This window comes from Rhamphochromis longiceps, linkage group LG7, assembly GCF_057381845.1.
Source record: "Rhamphochromis longiceps isolate RC_006_pf linkage group LG7, R_longiceps_female_GT1.1, whole genome shotgun sequence".
Classification (NCBI taxonomy): domain Eukaryota; kingdom Metazoa; phylum Chordata; class Actinopteri; order Cichliformes; family Cichlidae; genus Rhamphochromis; species Rhamphochromis longiceps.
In genome coordinates this window covers 36,845,671-36,867,253 of record NC_140563.1, presented here as the reverse complement: position 1 = coordinate 36,867,253, position 21,583 = coordinate 36,845,671, and the positions used below count along the sequence as shown (strand labels likewise).

Here is a 21,583-nt window from a genome sequence, read left to right as displayed (position 1 = left end):
GATTCACAGCTGCAAGAATAAAAACATAACGGTCTGTAGTTTTCCATCTCATTATTGTAGGTTATTGGTCTCTTCATAGTACAAGTATATTTACTATTTACTAATATATTTATACAGATTTTTGCTTTTACTTCTTCTCTATTCATAGCGAGAAACTGGAATTGGTTACGTAGTATTTTACAAATAGAGTTATGAAAGATTTAAAAGAAAAGGACTGAATCGAGACCTTGGAAACATCTTGGAAACTCACACTCTCATTACACATACATATAGGATCTTGGGGGTGGGCACGATACACGGAGTCCAAAGTACCATCAGGGTGTACACCCCACCCCTGGCATCGTTGCCCACCTCTCAATTTTAAATACACGTAGACATTGAGGGCTAGCAGGAGGGACCATGCGCTTACCTGCTGCTCTCTGGCAGGTAGCTCCATGCCCTCCTGGGTTTTAAATGCACCTTAGAACACACATGCATCAACATTACAATGAGCGGGTGGAGGGAGGTTTGGAGTCTTCTCTCACCCCCGTTCTCTGCGACCTGCTGGAGCAGGGGGGCTAGGAGGAGGAGTTGGCCGTCCGACTGCGGTCTGGGGTGTGGGGCCTCCCTGCTGCTGCGGAGTCGGGGCAGTCTGCCTCCCCCCACCGCAGGGAAAAGGGAAACACCACCTGGGTCTGGGTGCAGTTCCCCCCTCCAGGGGCGAGGGCACCTAGACCCGGTTTGTAGAGTACGCTTGGGGAGTGTGATCGTGTGTACAACGTCTCTTTATGTCTGTCTCCACGTTGGTTGAGTGTGGAGTAAGTGCATATGAGAGCATGAGGGTGGGAATGGATGTTTGTATCTGTGTGTGCCTGTATGTCTGTGTCTATATGTCAGGTTGGGTGTCAGGCGCCACCTGTCTGGGGACATCTCAGGCCCTCCAAGGTTTGGAGGCCTATCTCCCCCTACCACCACTTCCCCTGCCAGTGGCGGACCCCCTCAGACATCGGTGCGTTGGTGGTTCTTTGTGTCCGGGGATGGGCGTCCAGGTACACACCGGCTCACTCCTTGGCGGCCGCTTATCGGGGCCTGGAGCCTGGGGCTCGCTCGGGCCACTTCGGAGGTGGGGTGCCCCCGGCCTCTCGGCCTGGGGCTCGGTCACTCAGGCGCAGCTGGCTGCCGGCGGAGCTCACGGGCGCGTCACTGCAACTCCCCCTGGCTTCTGCTCCGCGGCTGCTGAGTGAGCCCTCATCTGGGACTCTCCTCAGCTCTTTCCGGGACAGTGGCGCAGCTGCCCCTCTGTTGGTCTTCCTTGGTCTCTTGTGTTCTGGGGGCCTCTGGATGTCTGGAGTTTTGATCTCCTCCACACCTGCTTCACGCCCTGGAGGACGGGGCTGTGGCCCCCCCACACCCTCTAGCAGATTATTACATGAAGGAACCTTTTAAAAAAACAAAAAACAAGCGCGTCCATGCTCACAGGTGTACACACGGGTGATCACACCCACAAACTACACCCTTTTTGGCTCCTACCTCAAAGCACACTGTGTTCTGTTGATCTTATGTGCTGCACAATAATGTTTAACATTTAGTATTTACTGTCATATTCCCATATATCATTGTGATGTTGTTTATTCTATTACTCTTGTTCTCTTCTGCTTGCTTTCTTTTTTCTTTCTCAGCAGGTGATCCAGGTGATTGATATATGCATTTTTTTTCTCTGCCCGTTCTGTTGGTTTTTGTCTTTTGCCCTTCTCCCCCGTCCCTCTTCTCAGCTGTTTCTCTTTCCCTCTTTCTTTCTCCCTTTCTTTCCCCCAGTCAAGTCTGTCCCGTATTCAGTAAGTGAAAATAAAATAAACAATAAAAGGTGAATCAAATGGACCATTACGGCAAGGCTGGGATGGTCAGTTTGGTAAAGTAAATCCGTTGGGCATCTTTCTTTGCCTTTAGACAACAATTCTGATGGCAAAAGAGCCAAACGGGACAGGCCAAAAAAAAAAAAAAAAAAAAAAAAAAAAAGGAAACATCTTGTATCTAAGCTGCAAAAAGGGAAAGTTTAAGTGCTGTCCTGTTCTTGTACATCAGTTTAAAAATACAAGAAAAGGCTTCAGGCTTTGTATGATTCTTAACTAGATTAAACGGCGCATGTTAAATTTGATATAAATTGTAAACATGCATATCAATTATTCAACAGTATAAGTAGAGGTCAATCAAGCAGATAAGGTCACATTACCATAATAAGACACCACTTATCCTGTCCAGTGAAGTTTTATCAATACCCAACAATGAGAGCCAAAAATTATTTCAGTGCATGAGCGCAAATCAGTGTATAATGCAATTTCTCAAACACATGGCTACATATGTAAGTGCTATTCAGTAATTACTGAACCTTTATTGGGATATAGCCTTCTGACAGTCTTTTGATGCTGAAAAAAAATGAACAAGTATGGTTTCTCTTTTTTTAATTTTATTTTTGGGGGCCTTTTTTGGATAATGGAGCAGTGAAATACACAGTTTGGAGTCAAACCAAGGTCACTGTTCAAAATTTATAGTGACGCCATCACAAACACCTTATATCAACTGCCAGTCACAATGGCAGGGGAAGGGTGATTTGGGTTTGTTTTGCAGCTTGCAGTCCCTGAATCTACCAGGACCTCCTTTTAAACCAAAGTATTGTAGAATCAAATGTGAGGCCATCTGTCCGACAGCTAGAAATTTGTTAATACAACAGAACACAACCACAGAATGGCTGAAAAAAATAAGCCCAAAGTCTACTTTAGACCTTAATATAGTTGTTCATAAACAAATGCTCAATGAACTAAAGTAAGATGATAAAGAAGAGTTTGCCACAATTCCTCCACAAAGATTTTTTAGAGATTGATAAAATTATACAGAAAATGATTCATTAAATTGAAAAGTGGTTCTACAAGCTACTGAATGGTGGGGTGCAAAGTTTTTCCTGTGAAAACATTTTAATGTGAACGTGTTTGTCATTCTAAAAGTGCATTCACTTGAGTAGATTTTCACATCTAAAACAGTCAGAGAAAGTCATGAAACATGTTTGCTGTTATCAGAGTCAGCACAAAGATGCAATGTAGAATAAGAAACTCTGCTTATCTCTATGTCCATCGTCTACTGTAATTTTCACATTGCCTAAACATGAGAGGTCTAATGAAGGTTGTAAAGTTATATCATTCTACTTGGATTTTTGTTTTTCCTGTAATATTATGATAAATAGAAGGACATTATCAGGGCATGGTGGATGGCCAAATTCAATGAGGAAATTTTTTACTAAGTTTTCTACCAAACTTGCTTGAAAACGAGAAAAAACACCAGCTGCTCTGCTGGGAAACATAAAATATATCTTTATTTTCTTGGATCAGACCATAAAACTGCTTCCGTGGTTTTATCTGACCATCGTATATAAAGGCTTGGTTCACAGCTTTATCAAATACATGACCTGGAAACACTGGGAATTGTGCCAGCAATATGTTTTTTACAGTCAAAATTAGCACTGATGTTTGTCCAACTTCCTAGATGCTAAAAGAAAGATGTATATAGAGGTATATAGGTCATAATCCAATGGGGCATATTGGAAGCAATCATCAGGGCCTCAGATCCTTAGTGATGCCTCTTTCCACACATTTGTTATGTAAACATTATTCACTTGCCATAACTCCATCTGCCAGCATGCGACATGCACAGACTCAGGACATTATAAATGATGGAACAGAAAAACAGCAGAGCTCTACTTTGGACAACCTGTTGTTTCACCTAGTGACAAGTTAATGCAAGGAATCATCTATTTTTCAAATGCTATATATGATGAGGAACAAGTATATTCCAACCAATACAAATAATCATTGGTCAGGAACTCTTGTTTCCACTATTTTCCGTGTCATTTTCAGCTCTAAACATGGGTACTTGGTGTTGAGATGTATCAATATACATTTACTGAAAAAGCAACAATTGGTGTCATATCAGGCTTAAGAATATATCCCCAAGCCTTTTTGATCCACTTCTGCATTTTGGACATTCAGGATATTGTCTACTCCATATTACACAATTTTTCCTTTGAAAGCAAAGACAGAAAGAGCTCACAGGGTGTACCGTATCCTGTGAGACAGGGGATTTAGAAAATGTAAAGGATATGATTTAAAGTTAAACATGTTTTAGATCTGCTTCATGAATATAGGTAAGGCTGCCACAGCATGTCCAGAAAGAACCACTCTGTGTAGTTCTTTCTGTCAGTGTTTTGCTCCTCTCTGAATCCGACAGATAGCAATTACAGTTCATGCATGCATCCTCAGCTCCTCTGAGCTTATCATTATCGCAAGAAGACTATCCATCATGGCCATACACATGATGAGTAGAGGCAAGACAAATGGCACGCACCTTAAGTGCACAACACTTGCAATGAAAGAAAACAACACTTGAAGATGATGAGCACTGAGAATTTCCAATTGAAAAAAAAAATCCAATTAATTTTATTTTTCTATAGATAGATAGAGAGATAGACGTGTGTGTGTGTGTCACGGTTCTGGGTCCGTTGGACCCAGTATTTTGAGTTCATTATGTTTTGGTACTTTTGCATCATGGATTTTCCTTTATGTTTCTCTGGTACTTGGTGTTTCAGTTATCTTGGTGTTTTTCTATATTATGATTTATGATCTGATACTGTTGTGATTATGATTATCATTTAGTAGCCTTTGGTCAGTGTCAAGTCTGTCTCTGTCTAGTCTGTGTCTTAGTAAAGTGTGTTTTGTGTCCTGTTTTACTTTGAGGGTTCTTGTTCCTGTCTGATGTTAGTGTGTGCAGCTTTGTTCCCCCTGTCTCGTTAGCCCTGATCTCTCCCAGCTGTGTCTCCCTCCTGTTGCCGATTCCCCCGTTACTACCCTGTGTATATAAGCCCTGTGTTTTCCCATGCTCGGTGTCGCGTCGTACCATCAGATTATGCCTGTGTGTCCTTGGTCTCAGTGTTCCATCATCACTTCATGTTTGTTTTCCTGCCAGCAATAAAGCTGAGGGTTTTGAGTTTCAATTCTGTGTTCGAGTCCTGCATTTGGATCCTCATCTCTGCCTGCCCGCACACAGAGCCCTGACAGTGTGCGTGTCTATTCAAACAACTGACCTTCAGCGAGTGGTATTTAGACCTCGAGTTAGCTGGTGACATAGCAGAAACAGCAGTCCCTCACTCTACTAACAAATGTTAGCATTACTGATATGGTTTCCCACAAAGTGCAAATTATTATCATTTTTCTCTTAAAAAAGAAAAATACCTCCTACAAGAGAAAAAGCCCCAAATGGGTTTGCTGTGAAAATGAGTTTAACAACAACTGCTGCCTTCACCCATTCTCAAAGGGGGAAAAAAAAACTTACTTTTTAAAAAAATATTGCCAACAGTCTTTGATCTGACAAGGTTTTCCATTTTCAAATCCAAGGTCTTTGTCATGGTCTACGGTGGGTGGCTGGAGTTTCCATTAGGCTCCTGAACTGACCTGGGATCCGCCCCTGGGCAGGGCCAACTCCAGCTCCTGCACACCTGGAGCCTATTGCAGGCTATCAAGCCAGAGGGATTTAAACCACACATCGATGTTCACTCACTGCCAGTTCGTCATCAACCCATGTTGGTAACAGGTCTTGTGTTTCAAATTCTCGCTGTGATTTATCTTACTAACAAAGACTCTTTTGTACTACAGTTGCTGTACCCACCCTGGCTCACTCCACCTCCGGACTCGGGATACCTAGTGATCATTTTGGAAATCCCTCTGTGCCTCACCTGCCTGCCCTCCTGCCATCACACTCCATCTGGAGCCCCGGATCTCAGGTCAGCCTTTCCACGCCACTCAGCCTCCCCTGGATCTTCATCATCCCCCTCTCAAACACTCCAGGTCCCTAACTGCAAGTAAGAATTGCTGCTCTTATACTGGCCACTTCTGAGCTGCCTTCACTACCTGCCTAACTCCTATATCCTCTCCCCTCAGTGTGACTGTTCCCCACTCAGCTCCGTTCCACTTCTCAGGCCTCGTCCCCTCGCTCTAGCCACGTTCCCCTGGGCACACCACACCAAGGCTCCACGTCTCGTCATTTTCTGTCTTTGCCACGTTTCCCTTTTTTTCCCCCTTGCACTTAACCGTAATAAACTGTTAAATCATCTACTGTCTCCGCTCTGGGTTTCTGCACCTGAGTCCTATTCAGTACCGGCCATCCGTCGCCGTGACAGTACGAACTGGCCAACAAATGGACTCAGCAGACCCAGTACGTGCAGCAGTCTCCAAGCAGGGAGCCATTTTAGGGGCTCATGAGCAAGCGTTGCAGGTTCTCGACACCCGGTGTCAAGCCATAGGCGAGACCCAGGCTAGGATCTTAGCTTCCCTGCAGGAGATTCAGTCGGCTCTTTCCCCTCCTCCAGGCCCATCCTCCGCGTCCCCTGCGCCCGTGGCAGAACCTCCCCAGTCTTCCCCAGCTCTGACCCCTTCGGGCTCCGTGTTTCGCGATGCTGCATTCCCAGAACCCGAGCCGTACTCTGGGGAGCAGGGCCGCTGTACGGCCTTTCTACTGAAATGTTCTCTCGCGTTCACGCATTCACCCCGTTCATTTACTAGCGAATCAGCTCGGGTAGCATATCTGGTGGCTAAGCTACAGGGCAAGGCGCTGTTATGGGCCGAGGCGTACCTGTCGGCTCACCCGCTCCCAACCTGCTCGTTTGATTTTCTGTGCGAGTTTAAAAAGACCTTTACTCACCCAGTATCGGAGGGTAGTTCTGATGAAAGGTTGCTCGGGTTGCAACAGGGGAGCCGGAGTGTCGCTGAGTTCATTATCGACTTCCGTACCGCAGCCGCCGAGGCCAATTGGCCCGATCATGCCCTTCGGGGAGTGTTCCGTCGCGCCTTAAACGACGAGCTCAAAGACCAGCTCGCTTCCCGCGATGAGCCCGAATCCTTTGAAGACTTGGTCTCCCTTTCCCTTCGGATAGATAATCGCCTGAGGGAAAGGGAGGCAGAAAAGAACCAGAAACATCGTAAACCTGCGCCTCGTACGTTTTCACTTCCTCCACCGTCACGTCCGGTGTCAACATCCGCTCCCGTTTCCGTGGAAACGGACGCCGCTCCGGAGCCTATGCTAATCGGCCGCTCTCGTCTCACACCAGAGGAGCGAGAACGACGGCTTCGGTCGGGCGCGTGTTTTTACTGTGGCTCAGTGGAGCATAGGTTAGCGCAGTGTTTGGTTCGGCCAAAAGGCTCCGCCCGCCGGTAATTTCGGGGATACAGGTGGGCGGATCCTCTTTCAGTTCCAAACCCCGGTTAATTCTACCAGTCACCCTGTGTCTAAATAAGGTTTCTCACCCCCTCCATGCTCTCGTTGATTCCGGAGCAGAGCAAAATTTAATAGATTTAGCTCTCGCTAGACGCCTTCATTTGCCACTCAAGACTCTCGATCCTCCCATCCCTGTTACCGCATTAAACGATCAAATATTCTCTCAGATAACCCATCAGGCTGGCCCCGTAACCCTCGTCACCTCTGGAAACCACCATGAAGCCATTACCTTATTCACCTTCTCTTCTCCTGATTCACCACTCATCCTAGGCTACCCCTGGCTACAGAAACACAACCCTCATATAGACTGGTCTGGAAGTAAAATCGCTAGTTGGAGCCCTTTTTGTCTAGCCCACTGCCTCAAGTCTGCCCTATCGCCGGGTGCCCCTGACACTAACACCTCGGGCGTTGATCCGGTTGACCTCACACTTGTCCCACCTGAGTACCATGACCTCCAGGAAGTTTTCAGTAAAGACAAAGCGTCGTCCTTACCACCCCACAGGCCTTATGACTGCGCTATCGACCTTCTACCTGGTGCTCCGCTTCCCTCTAGCCGGCTATTCAACATCTCCAGACCAGAAAGAGAGTCCATGGAAAAGTACATCCACGAGTCATTAGCTGCAGGTATCATCCGCCCATCCTCCTCTCCAGTGGCCGCCGGCTTCTTTTTTGTGGAAAAGAAGGATAAATCACTCCGTCCATGCATAGACTACAGAGGGTTAAACGACATCACCATTAAAAACAAATATCCTTTACCCCTTATCAGCTCAGTCTTCGAACCCCTCCATGAAGTCACCGTATTCACCAAACTGGATCTCCGCAATGCCTACCACCTTGTCCGCATCAGGGAGGGGGACGAATGGAAAACGGCTTTTAATACGCCCCTAGGTCATTTTGAGTATTTGGTCATGCCGTTTGGGTTAACCAATGCCCCCGCTGTCTTTCAGAACCTGGTCAACGACGTGCTCCGTGATTTCCTGAACCAGTTTGTCTTTGTTTATCTTGATGACATACTCATTTTCTCCAAGACCCCCCAGGAACACCATGTCCACGTCCGAGCAGTCCTCCAACGCCTCCTGGAAAACCGACTTTACGTCAAAGCCGAGAAATGTGAGTTTCATGCACAATCTGTCACTTTTCTTGGCTATATACTCGCAGGAGGGCAGGTGAAGACTGATCCAGCCAAGATCCGCACGATCCTGGAGTGGCCCACGCCCACGTCACGCAAGCACCTACAACGTTTCCTCGGCTTTGCCAATTTCTACCGGAGGTTTATTCGCAACTACAGCCAGGTAGCCACTCCTCTCACTACACTCACATCCACCAAAAGACAGTTCATCTGGACACCTGAAGCTGAGGTAGCATTCAGTAGGCTCAAGCGCCTATTTACTTCAGCTCCAGTATTGTGTCACCCAGATCACTCCAAGCCATTTGTTCTAGAGGTAGACGCGTCCGACGTCGGCGTCTGAGCGGTCCTTTCACAGCATTCAGGTTCCAAGGCCAAGTTACACCCATGTGCCTTTTTTTCACGTCGACTCTCGTCAGCTGAACGCAACTATGATGTAGGAGACAGAGAGGCTATTAAGTTAGCCCTGGAAGAGTGGCGTCACCTATTGGAAGGAGCTGAACACCCATTCACCATCTTCACAGATCATAAAAACCTTACTTACCTCAAAACAGCTAAGCGTCTAAACGCCCGCCAGGCCCGTTGGTCTCTGTTCTTTGATCGCTTCAAGTTTGCCATCTCTTTCCGTCCAGGTTCCAAGAACGCCAAGGCTGATGCCCTGTCTCGTCTTTACGACCCAGACGCTGAACCCACCGAACCAGCTCCTGTGCTTCCTGCCTCCTGCCGCGTAGCGTTTTTATCCTGGGACATAGAGGAATCCATCCAGCGTGCTTTACTGGATGAACCAGACCCTGGCACAGGTCCTCCGGGCCGCCGCTTCATTCCCACAGCAACCCGTTCGGCTGTAATTAAGTGGGCTCATACCTCCCGGTTTTCCTGCCATCCTGGAATCGGCCGCACCATCGCACTACTACGTCGTCACTTCTGGTGGGCAACTCTGGAACATGATGTGCGGGACTACGTCTCTGCCTGTGACGTGTGCGCCAGGAACAAGACCCGAAATCAGCGACCATCCGGTCTTCTACAACCTCTAGCCGTACCTTCTCGTCCTTGGTCCCACATTTCCCTGGACTTTGTCACTGGACTGCCTAGGTCAGCAGGTAAAACAGTGATACTCTCTGTGATCGACAGGTTTTCAAAAGCAGCTCACTTCGTTGCCCTGGAGAAACTACCCACTGCCACGGAAACTGCAAGACTGATGGTTGACCACGTCTTCAAACTCCACGGGATTCCTGCCGAGGTCACTTCTGACAGGGGACCTCAGTTTACATCCCAGGTTTGGAAATCTTTCTGCTCTGCCCTGGGTGCTCGAGCCAACCTCAGTTCTGGTTACCACCCTCAAACCAACGGGCAGACTGAGAGGCTCAACCAAGAGCTGGAGTCCATGCTCCGCTGCATGGTTTCCCATAACCCGGCTACCTGGTCAGCACATCTCCCATGGGTGGAGTATGCGCACAATTCTCATGTTTCCGCATCCACTGGTCTCTCTCCATTTGAAGCGTCCCTGGGCTATCAGCCTCCCCTCTTCCCTGAGGAAGAGGCTGATTTGGCTGTGCCTTCCGTCCAGCACCATCTCCAGCGCTGCCGCCGCGTCTGGACTCGGACCCAGGAGGCACTGAAGAAAGCTGCTGCCCGCCACTGCCGCTATGCAGATCGTCTACGGTCGCCAGCTCCTCGGTACGCTCCAGGGCAGAAGGTGTGGCTGTCGGCTAAGGATGTTCCCCTTAAAGTTTCCTCCCGCAAGCTGGCTCCTCGGTTTATTGGGCCGTATGTCATCCACTCGGTCATCTCGCCCTCTGCTGTGAAGCTCGAGCTTCCTCCCAGTCTGCGGATTCACCCGGTTTTTCATGTTTCCCAAGTCAGGCCTGTGCTGTCCAGTGTGCTGTGCCCGCCTTCCGACCCCCCTCCGCCCGCCCGGCTCATCGATGGTCATCCGGCCTATACGGTTCAGCGGATCGTTGACGTCCGTCGCCGTGGTCGGGGTCACCAGTTTTTGGTGGACTGGGAGGGGTATGGGCCTGAGGAACGTGCCTGGGTTCCTCGCTCGTTTATCCTTGATCCTGCTCTTGTCTCTGATTTTTTTTTTTTTTTTTTTTTTTTTTTTTTTTTCTGGTCACGTCGCGGGCTGGGGACCGGTCGGCCGCCGGGTGGCGTCCCTTGAGGGGGGGGTACTGTCATGGTCTACGGTGGGTGGCTGGAGTTTCCATTAGGCTCCTGAACTGACCTGGGATCCGCCCCTGGGCAGGGCCAACTCCAGCTCCTGCACACCTGGAGCCTATTGCAGGCTATCAAGCCAGAGGGATTTAAACCACACATCGATGTTCACTCACTGCCAGTTCGTCATCAACCCATGTTGGTAACAGGTCTTGTGTTTCAAATTCTCGCTGTGATTTATCTTACTAACAAAGACTCTTTTGTACTACAGTTGCTGTACCCACCCTGGCTCACTCCACCTCCGGACTCGGGATACCTAGTGATCATTTTGGAAATCCCTCTGTGCCTCACCCGCCTGCCCTCCTGCCATCACACTCCATCTGGAGCCCCGGATCTCAGGTCAGCCTTTCCACGCCACTCAGCCTCCCCTGGATCTTCATCATCCCCCTCTCAAACACTCCAGGTCCCTAACTGCAAGTAAGAATTGCTGCTCTTATACTGGCCACTTCTGAGCTGCCTTCACTACCTGCCTAACTCCTATATCCTCTCCCCTCAGTGTGACTGTTCCCCACTCAGCTCCGTTCCACTTCTCAGGCCTCGTCCCCTCGCCCTAGCCACGTTCCCCTGGGCACGCCACACCAAGGCTCCACGTCTCGTCATTTTCTGTCTTTGCCACGTTTCCCTTTTTTTTCCCCCTTGCACTTAACCGTAATAAACTGTTAAATCATCTGTCTCCGCTCTGGGTTTCTGCACCTGAGTCCTATTCAGTACCGGCCATCCGTCGCCGTGACAGTCTTACCAATTATACTTGTCTCTAACGCTTGTGTTTTCTTTAAACTGCCTTTCAGCCTATTCCATTAATCCGTGCCAGAAGTTTTGCTTTATGTGAAGAGTCCTGAGTTTGAAAATCAAAGGTATACATAACTAGCAAATTTTCTTATAGAAGAATTACATCTATTCCCAGGCCGTCAAAAATGTTTTGCCAAGCAACTGGTATCTTAGAGATGCACACATGGTGTCCTTTGGCATCTGTGCTGTTATGGACTGTGTTATGGCAATTGTGAGTCACTCCCAGTGTGTTTGTCACTCCCAGTCCTTTGCAATTTCGTCATTCATAAAAGACCTCTCTGCATCACGTGTACACACATTTGACAGCCATGAATTTTTGGACATACAGGCATAATATTTTGAAGGAGCATACTTTTACCAAAAAATAACCAAGCTTTCTGGAGTTTAAACCTGACCAGCAAACAAATGAAGGCAAAGGCATCTAATATTGCTGTGGCATAAGCGCACAAAGACCCATAATGCTGCCTGCGAGCTGGGATTGAGAGAGGCAAGACAAGCCACTAAGGATCGAATAGATGATATGTGTATTTAAGAATGGATGGAAGGTATTGCTCAGGACTCATAACATTTACTCAAAAAAGAAGAGGAGAGGAAAGAAAAGAAGACAAGGCGAAACAACAAAATTTCCACTTCTGCAGTTCAACTTTGGTTAGATTTAATTTGGCCACAGCTACTTTGCTGTATACATGAATCAATTTTCAAACTATTCTGTGCAGATTTACATTGCCAATGTGTATAGTGTAACCACAGAAACGAGCGTGATGTGTAGAAAGGTGAAAATTTGCTTTGATTCAAACTGAGGACTCCAGTCTAGCAACCTCTGGGAGCTGGAAAGCACTGATGAGAGCTGACTGTTGAAAAAGAAAAGACATGCATCACAGTCTAAGAAGCAGTCCAAAGAAAACATAAGCCATTCAGCCAAACATAAGAGTAAATAGTTAAGACCCTAGATTTGGAAATGGAAAACGCTGTCAGATCAAAGACTGTTTTTCTTGCCCTTGTGAGAATAGATGCAGGCAGCATTTAATCTTGCTTTTATGGTGACCACGCTTAATACATTTTTTTAAAACATCAACCTGAACTTGTTTTTCTTTTAGAAATATTTCAAGGCTAAGTGCGAAATTGTTGCCAGAAAATGTATCGACGTGGTGTGTGATACTGCAAATTTTGGTATAACTCCAAAACCTGGTAAATACAGGACCAGGACTGCCAATATCAATACTTTCAACTTATAAAGACAGCTTATGTAAAGGGGAGCATTGTGTTATGATTCATAAGCTGAATTTTAATTATCAAATTTAATCACCATTAAATCACTCGGAATTTTGCTTTCCATAATAATTCGTTAACACAATAAAACACACCTTTCAACTTTGAATGCGACCTGGAATGTAAACGTGTCTGCTAAAGCACTCATTGTTTAAATGCGCGATATAATATGAAATACCTGACCAGACATTCAGTACGAAAAGGTTAGTATAGTGAGACATTTTTCATAGCTCGTGTTTGAGGTATTTTTTTTCCATTTCCAATAAAATGTATTTAACACAGTTCAGTGGGTTGAATATATTATCTGAATATCTGAGGTGATTGCTCTGCTACAGTAGGCAATTGCCTAAAGTAACAACTACGACAATTGCTGAAGATCCAGTGTCAGTTATGACTGAGACATTACTTTCACCACTGAGCTACCTGGTTATTCTTTCCCTCTCTCAAAGGACTGTAACAATGGGCTCTGTCTCTGGTTTGGGAGTCTGGGTCTGTCTGATGGATTTCCATTTTTTCTCTCTTTTTTCTCTCTTTTACTACTTGTTCCAGGACAAAGTTCACTTTTTCATGGTTTTTCATGTCTTTCAATAAGTTGGTGGTGTTGCCAAAGTAGAGAATTTCCTTTCAGTAGGTATCATTGGTTGCAGTACTTTAATTTAAAGCTGCAAAGCACCTATACACATTGCTTTGCTTTCTCGCTTAAGTCAGCCTAGATAGCTCTGCTCATTGGCATATGAGTCACATGACCGTAGGACAACTAAACACAGCAGAGCGTGCAAAAGGGGGCGTAACAAAGTGTGCCTGCATGACAGGAACAGAGTTTGCACAGACATGTCTACTTTCTGACAAACAGGAGCAACATACTGAATTTACAGAAGAGAAAAAAACTAAAGCATCAATCTATCAATATTTGGATCAATCCGCCCACTGCTATGTTCTACTGCCAAACAGAGGCTTCTTTAGAATTTCTCATTTTATTTTATTTTGACAGGCTGGATCACAACATTTTATCATAATCTAATCAAATTTTTCTTCACCTATTTATTTATTTGCTGTTATCTTCATTACAGTTAATGAAGAAAAGGTTGTTTTACTAGACTGTTTCCCGCTTAAGTATCATCAAATCAAAAATAACAGTAAGTATGGAGGCAGTTTATGCAAGACTAGAATTTAATAGTCAAGGCTAAAGTTTTGCTCTGATGCCACAGTGGACACTGAAACTATTAGTGCCATTTGAGACAAAGTTTTCCAATCAGGAAAAACTGTTCTGGAAGGAGAATGATAATAAGTAAGCAAGAGGAACGGCTGCATTTATGAGGCTGTAGTAATCTCACACAGACTCCGACACCTGGATAGAAGATTCTGCAAACTACATTTAAAATTATGTTACAAAGGCAACAAACCACAGATCATCGTGGGCTCTGTTTTGTGCAGCAATTATTATCGTCAGTATTTTAAAAAAAAAAAAATCAATTCTAGTTCTTTTGATTTTCGTTTATATCATGTTCATTTGATCAACCCCCATGACTGCGATATTGAGTTCTCTGTTTCATATTGAGTTTGGGTCACCAGTAAATATGAAATGAAGAATTAGAAATACAACTTTTAAGTATGAAAAGACATAACGCTTAACAGATGATTATACTAAACTTCTGATAAAGGTGAAAACTTTTTGATGTCCGTAAACCCCAAGCCAAGTACTGCTAAATTTTACGTAAAACATTTGACTTTAAAGGTTTTGCTAGTTACCACAGCAGTAACTAGCAAATGTTACTGCAATGGTCTTTACGGTAACTGCCAAGGGAATGTCTGGTCATGTAAACATGGTAAGTGGACTGGTTCTTATATAGCGCTTTTCTACACTGAGCACTCAAAGCACTTTAAGCAACCTCATTCACCCATTCACATAAGCACTTTTCTGTGTAAGTGTATCCAAGTGCTTTGAGTTACTATCTTGCCTAAAGATATTTGGTATGCAGAATGGTGCAGCCAGGGGTCAAACCACCAACCTTCTGATTAGTGGATGACCTACTCTACCTCCTGAGCTAAAGCCTGTAATATGATTACTTTGGATCATACAATAACTAGCTTAGCTCGGTCAATCTCAACCACCCTAGGGGCCGAATCCCATTTTGACCTCGGGACTTCCAGGCCATACTTGGCACAGATGTTCTTGTATACTATGCCAGCAACTTGGTTATGGTAATCAATGTGTGCCCTGCCTGCTAGCATCTTTCACGCTGCTGTTATGTGCTGAATGTTTTCAGGGGCATCTTTGCACAGCCTGCACCTGGCGTCTTGCCTCATGTGGTTGCCCCCAGCTTCTATTGATCTTGCACTGATGAGTACCTCTTGTGCATGCTTAGTGCCTCCGTGCTCTCTTTCAGTCCATTTTTTTGACTGGAGCCATTGGCAGGATTTCTGCATATCAGCCTCTTCCTCTATTTGCCAGTTCCTCATCTTGCTAGTGGAAGCCCCAAGGCAAGCTAAAGAGAGGACGCCCAAGAAACACCTAGTGAAGAGACCTCGAGGCAGAAGCGAAAAAGATGGGCTACACCTGGACACATCTAGAAAGAATGGCCCAGGATAGAAATCTGTGGAGATCTACCTTTGGTGGTCCATACCCTGGGAAGGGTGATGGGCAGTAGTAGTACTGGTTCTGACACTCACCAGTCCTCTGACTCCCTCCTTCCACTTAGTGTACAGTGTGTGGGTGATGGATCTGGGGTGAAACCCTCCAAGGAACTGGTAAGGCGCTTCCTTGTCTTAATGTCCACGGCTTCTAGCTCTTCACTTGGCCAGCTTATTATCCCAGCATGGTATCTGGCTAGGGGGTGGTGTGTTTTATTGCCTTTCAGACTTTTTGTTGTTAAAAAATTCTCTCACTGACAGAAACAAAATATCTAAAAAATGAACTCTGATACCTAGAATAAGTACTGACAGTGTTTTTAAAGACATACAGATAGATTCAGATAGATTTGAATTGTTCAGTGTTTCCTAAAGTTGAAAAAAATCATACATTTCTAGTGTAGCCTGTTGACTTGTCAACCTCAAAGTGTTATTATTACTATACTTGTCACCTTAATGAAAGTAGGGAAAGCACTATAAACATTTTCCAGAATGTTTACAGTGACCAAAAATCTTTATTTTGGTCACTGTGAGAATTGGCTCAGTTTATTATTTACAAATTCAAACCCTAGACAAATCATTCTGGACATAGCTTTTCATTTTAGGGCTTATCTTCACTTTCACTGACAAATGTTGGCTGTGGCAGCTTATATCAGCTCTTAAAAAGTACCTTGTTAAACAAGAAGATTAAATGTTACAAAGGGTCAAAAAATCAATTCAACAGTGACATATATATATATTGATACAACCACAATTCTTAGATTGTTGAGATTATTATTTTTCTGTGTGTGTTGAGTATGGAGGATCAAGGACTTCTTTTTCAGCAAACTGATAAAATAAACCTTAGAAGCTTAGTGTACTTTATTTGGAGCTGAAGATGAAGTTTCACTTTTTCAATTTGTACAATTTCATACAGGTTAATCTTAATAGAATCTTTTTCTCTATATGTGTGTGTGTGTGTTTGAAAAAGCTGAGGCACAGAGAAACACGAGGAAAGACAAAGAGGAAAAAAAGCTGCTGCTCATCAATCTAGCAATGTTCATCATTTGTATGGTTTTCATGTTGTATAGTGTAGCTATAAAGCAAACAGAATCGCCCGTGTTTGTATGAGATTCAGCCAAGACTGATATTTGCCTTGTTGCCTCGTTTGGGAAAAAATGTGAGCTCTGATAAACAATAATTACAAATATCAGACTTTTCAACCCAGGGAATGATTTGGGCTGCCATGTATAACAGTGCATACTTGCAAAAGGACTCTGACTTTAGGCTGTTCCTCATTTTGCTCAGTTTAGACTGCCTTTAAGTGGGTGTCCAAGTCATGATGTAAAGACATAGGCAGCAGGTTTGGTTGCTAGGTTGCAGAGACTGAAGAGATAGAAGGGAACCAGCAACAAAGAGAGCAGCAGCAAAATTTCATTTAAGAAGTGCTATTTTCCTCAGACTACACACTGATACTTTCCACATTGTCCACAGTATGCTGCACTTTAAATGGGTTATAATCTTGTCATTCATCAGGTTTACTGCAGGAGATATGAAAGGATTTTCTGTTGCATTGGATTTTATTTGTACACACAAGCTTTAGACACTTTAGACTTTATGACAATCAGAGAAGTTGACAGATTGCATCATTTTGCCTTGTTTTATCTCTTTGGTGATTTATCCTTGGCGCAGATTGGGGCTGAGCGTTAACTGTCATATATTTAGCACTGGCAGGCCCCATTGGCATTGTATTTTTATGCCATGGCTCACTCCCTTTAGTGAAAGTTTTCAGTGTGCAGGGTGGTCTAACCCAAGAGACCTTTAGCAATCCAAAGTAAGAGAAGCTTGTTGCTGATGTTGTGAAAAGTGTTGCAAAAGAGTCTATCCGATTGTTCAGTCTGACGTCACTAGCCATGTCTGGGTCTAAACTCTGCTACAGGTCCATATATCAAACGATCACTATGGCATTACTGAGAGTTGAAAAACTGTCTAAAGTCTTTCATCTTTAATAAAATGATCAGCGTTCTGCTCTACCAGGTGTAACAATTGAGTTTAACATCCAGGCATCCATGAAAACGGAATTTATGACATTTAACGGAGTTAGAAGTTAGCAGGAAGTTAGCTCGCTAGCTTCTATCTAAATACAATATAGCATGTCCTGACTGCGGGGTTTTGGAAACAAATTAAAACGTACAGCTCTGTTATCACTTCCAGCATAAATGAAGACAGAAAACTAAACAGCAGTGACGTTTGTAGGGTTACTGAAGTTGGGCTAGCTGGTATATAATGATGTGCTACGTGACCGCTAGCGACACAGCTATGTTGGCATAATATAAACAAGCTAACTTTTTTTCCACTCGATAAAAGTTAACGTGAGTGTTCTCAGTGGTCAGGAACAAATGTAATCGCATGGCAGGATGCTGTAAAAAGACCAAACTTCAGCCAGGAGAACAACTGAGATAATCCATCCACTAGGGATGGGTATTGATAAGATTTTCACGATTCCGATTCCATTTTCGATTCTGTTTAACGATTCGATTCTTTATCGATTCTCTTATCGATTCTTTTTTAAAAAAGGAGAACACTAAGGTCGATTAGCTTAGAACTTTGTTTTATATTTAGGAGTAACATGGCCTTACAAACCCAACAGTGAAATCTTAAGAGATCCAGCCTACGGCTCTTCAATGGGGTGTCACAGGGTCCCCAGGAAAAATAATAAAATAAATATTCTTCTGTAGCAATAACAAAGCATAACATAAATTATTCTGTAGCAATTACACAAGAATATCCAGTAATGTCCCTGCCTACAATTAAACACATTCACTTACCTAAAATTGGGGGCATCTGCTGTGGCAAATGGGTGCAAGCCTTTTACCACAAACTTAGTCACTGCTCGGTGACATTCGTCTATCCTGGCCTGAAAGGAGACGCTACCGGTAGACTGCAGCGAGAACTGCCAGCATCTGAGCCAGACTCTGTCTGTCTGTCTCATCATGGTCACCTAAATGCACAGTAATGGCAGGTTTTGTAATAAGGCAGATCGCGCTAACATAATATGCACTGTTAGTTGATGATTTACCTGCCGCATTAACGGGAGAGGACGTGCAAACGTTACCGCTGCTGCTGGGTTGAGATTCACGAGTCCGGAGCGGAATTAAAAACATGACATTCATTTAAGGTTATCACGTGTTTTGTGAACAAATGCTTTTGCATATTCGTAGTGTTTCCTCCCTTAAATTAAGTATCTACTTTGGAAGTATTGCAAGTTGCCCTGTTGTCATCCGTTCTCGTAAACTTTTGAGCGTTTGAGCTGCTTACGCGCCGTGTTTCCTGCCAGGTAAATGACGCTCCGCAACGTGGTGACGTCATTCGGGGCAACTGGAATCGATAAGGGAATCGTTTGCAAAAATGGCAAACAATTCCAAGGAATTGAAACAGTGGGAATCGGTTCTCAACAAGAACTGGTTTTCGATACCCATCCCTACCATCCACAATACGAGGTTAGTCATTCATATACTGCTGCATGGACTGGGCTGTAGTTACATCCTAAGGTTTTAAAAACTGAGCTTAAATAAATGATTAGTGATAATAAAAGCTGAGGGAGGTCAACAGTGATCACTGACTGTTTTAGGAGCTTTTTGAGATTAAATAGAAAAATAGAAGAAAATAAATAACATTAAACATGTTAAATTCAAATTCAAATTTTATTTGTCACACACACACAACCATACACAGTATGACATGGGGGTGAAATGCTTGTAGCTGTACAATGCCCGACCATTAAATGACAGAAGAAAAGTTTTACAATATTTACAATTTACAGTTTACTACAAAAATTGACAAATTAACTTAGGAATTTACAGTAAAGAATGTGCAAATAGCAGAAGAGATTATAAAGATAAGGATTATAAATTATAGGAATTATAGGATTATAGGAAATGTGTGGTGGTGCGTGTGGTGACGTGTGTGAGAGTCCAGTCTTATAGTGACGTGTTTGGGAGAGTCCAGTCCTACACCTGGTTCAGGCCCCGAATAGCCTGGGGGAAGAAGCTCCTCCTCATTCTCTCTGTTTTGGCCTTAAGGGAGCGGAAGCGCTTCCCAGACCTCAACAGTGAGAAGAGTCCATTGTTGGGATGGGAGAGATCCATCATAATCTTCCTAGCTTTGGACTTGCACCGCTTGGTGTAGATGGACAGCAGGTTAGGGAGCTCTGATTGAATGATGCGTTCTGCCGAGCGCACCACCCTTTGCAGATCTCGTCTGTCCTGCTTGGTGCTGTTCCCAAACCAGGTGCAGATGTTTGCCGTCAGGACGCTCTCGATGGTGCAGGAGTAGAAGTTCTTGAGCACCTTCAGTGGCAGATGGAAGTCTCTAAGTCTTCTGAGGAAGAAGAGTTTGCTGTTATCTTCATTACAGTTAATGGTTTGTAATTCCTCGCCTGCTTTGTAGTGAAGTCCACGATCAGCTCCTTAGTCTTGCTGATGTTTAGGAGGAGATTATTCTCCTGGCACCAGGTCTCCAGGTTCCTAATCTCCTCCAGGTAGGCCGTCTCGATGTTGTCGGAGATCAGGCCCACAACAGCAGTGTCGTCAGCAAACTTGACAATGGAGGTGGTGTCGGATGTGGCTACACAGTCATAAGTGTACAGTGAGTACAGCAGGGGGCTTAAAACACAGCCCTGAGGCACTCCAGTGCTGAGTGAGATGGAGGGGGAGACTTGTTTTCCTACCCTCACTGATTGGGGTCTGTCTGTGAGGAAGTTGAGGATCCACTGACACAGTGATGAGCTGAGTCCTAGATCCGTCAACTTGGTGAAAAGCTTAGAGGGAATTATTGTGTTGAATGCTGAACTGTAGTCCACGAACAGCATCCTAACATAATTCCCTCTGCCAGTGTCCAGGTGACTCAGGGATGTGTGGAGCAGGTGAGATATGGCATCGTCTGTGGAACGATTAGTCCGGTAAGCAAACTGAAGTGAGTCGATGGTGGCAGGAAGTGAAGAAGTGATGTGATCTCTCATCAGTCTTTCAAAACACTTCATCACAATTGAAGTCAGTGCTACTGGACGGTAGTCATTGTGGCAAGCGGGCTGTTGTTTCTTTGGAACAGGGACAATAATGGACTGTTTGAAGCACGTGGGAACCACAGCTTGGGCCAGGGAGAGGTTGAAGATCTCCGTGAACACCGGTGCTAGTTGATCAGCGCAGGCTCTAAGGACCCGGCCAGGGATTGCATCTGGTCCTGCTGCCTTCCTGGTGTTCACCCTCCTGAAGGTGTTCCTCACGGCATGCTCTGTGATGACGAATGCATTTTCTTCACTGGTGCACTCCGAGTGCGCGCAGCCGTTTGTTGTTTTAATTGCTGCGGCGTCGAAGCGAGCATAACAACACAAAAGCCATATTAAACGCAGACTACTTTCAAATTCAAATTTTTATTTGTCACGTACACAGTCATACACAGTACGATATGTAGTGAAATGCTTGGACAACTGCTCGTGACCTAAAGAAAACAAAAAAGGAAAAGGCTATGAATAAGATAGGAAATAAATATGAAAAATTAAAAAGGGTAAATTTAACTAGGAAGGAATAAAATATAAATTAAGGTTAAAAATGAAATAACTGTACAACACAAATTAGAATGAAGGGTAAATTTAACTGGGAAAGAATAAGATAAAATACACTCAACAAAAATATAAATGCAACACCTTTGTTACTGCTCCCATTCCCCATGGGATGGACGTAGAGACCTAAAATTCATTCCAGATACACAATATAACCATCCCTCCCAAACAGTGGTCACAAATCAGTCCAAATGTGATGCAGTGGGCACATCTGCCATATTGAGATAATCCATCCCACCTCACAGGTGTGCCACATCAGGATGCTGATCTGACATCATGAGTAGTGCACAGGTGTACCTCAGACTGCCCACAACAAAAGGCCACCCTGGAATGTGCAGTTTTTTGCGCTATTGGGGGTCTGGGGACCCAGAACCGGTCAGTATCTGGTGTGACCACCATTTGCCTCATGCAGTGCAACACATCGTCGCATGGAGTCTATCAGATTGTCAATTGTGGCCTGTGGAATGTTGGTCCACTCCACTTCAATGGCTGTGCGAGGTTGTTGGATATTCGTGGGAACTGGTACACGCTGTCGTATGCGCCGGTCAAGCACATCCCGAACATGCTCAATGGGTGACATGTCCGGTGAGTATGCTGGCCATGCAAGAACTGGGACATTCTCAGCTGCCATCTGCCCTGAACAATGTGAACCATGATTCATCCGT

General features: G+C 44.8%; 1 long non-coding RNA gene across 1 annotated transcript; it reads left to right on the top strand.

The window, feature by feature from the left end:
• The first annotated feature begins 5,437 nt into the window (after positions 1 to 5,437).
• On the top strand, positions 5,438 to 5,997 carry LOC146665789 (uncharacterized). Its single transcript, XR_014912412.1, has 3 exons — positions 5,438 to 5,602; positions 5,676 to 5,881; positions 5,961 to 5,997. It is a non-coding gene; the product is annotated as an uncharacterized LOC146665789 (long non-coding RNA).
• The last annotated feature ends 15,586 nt before the right edge of the window (positions 5,998 to 21,583 follow it).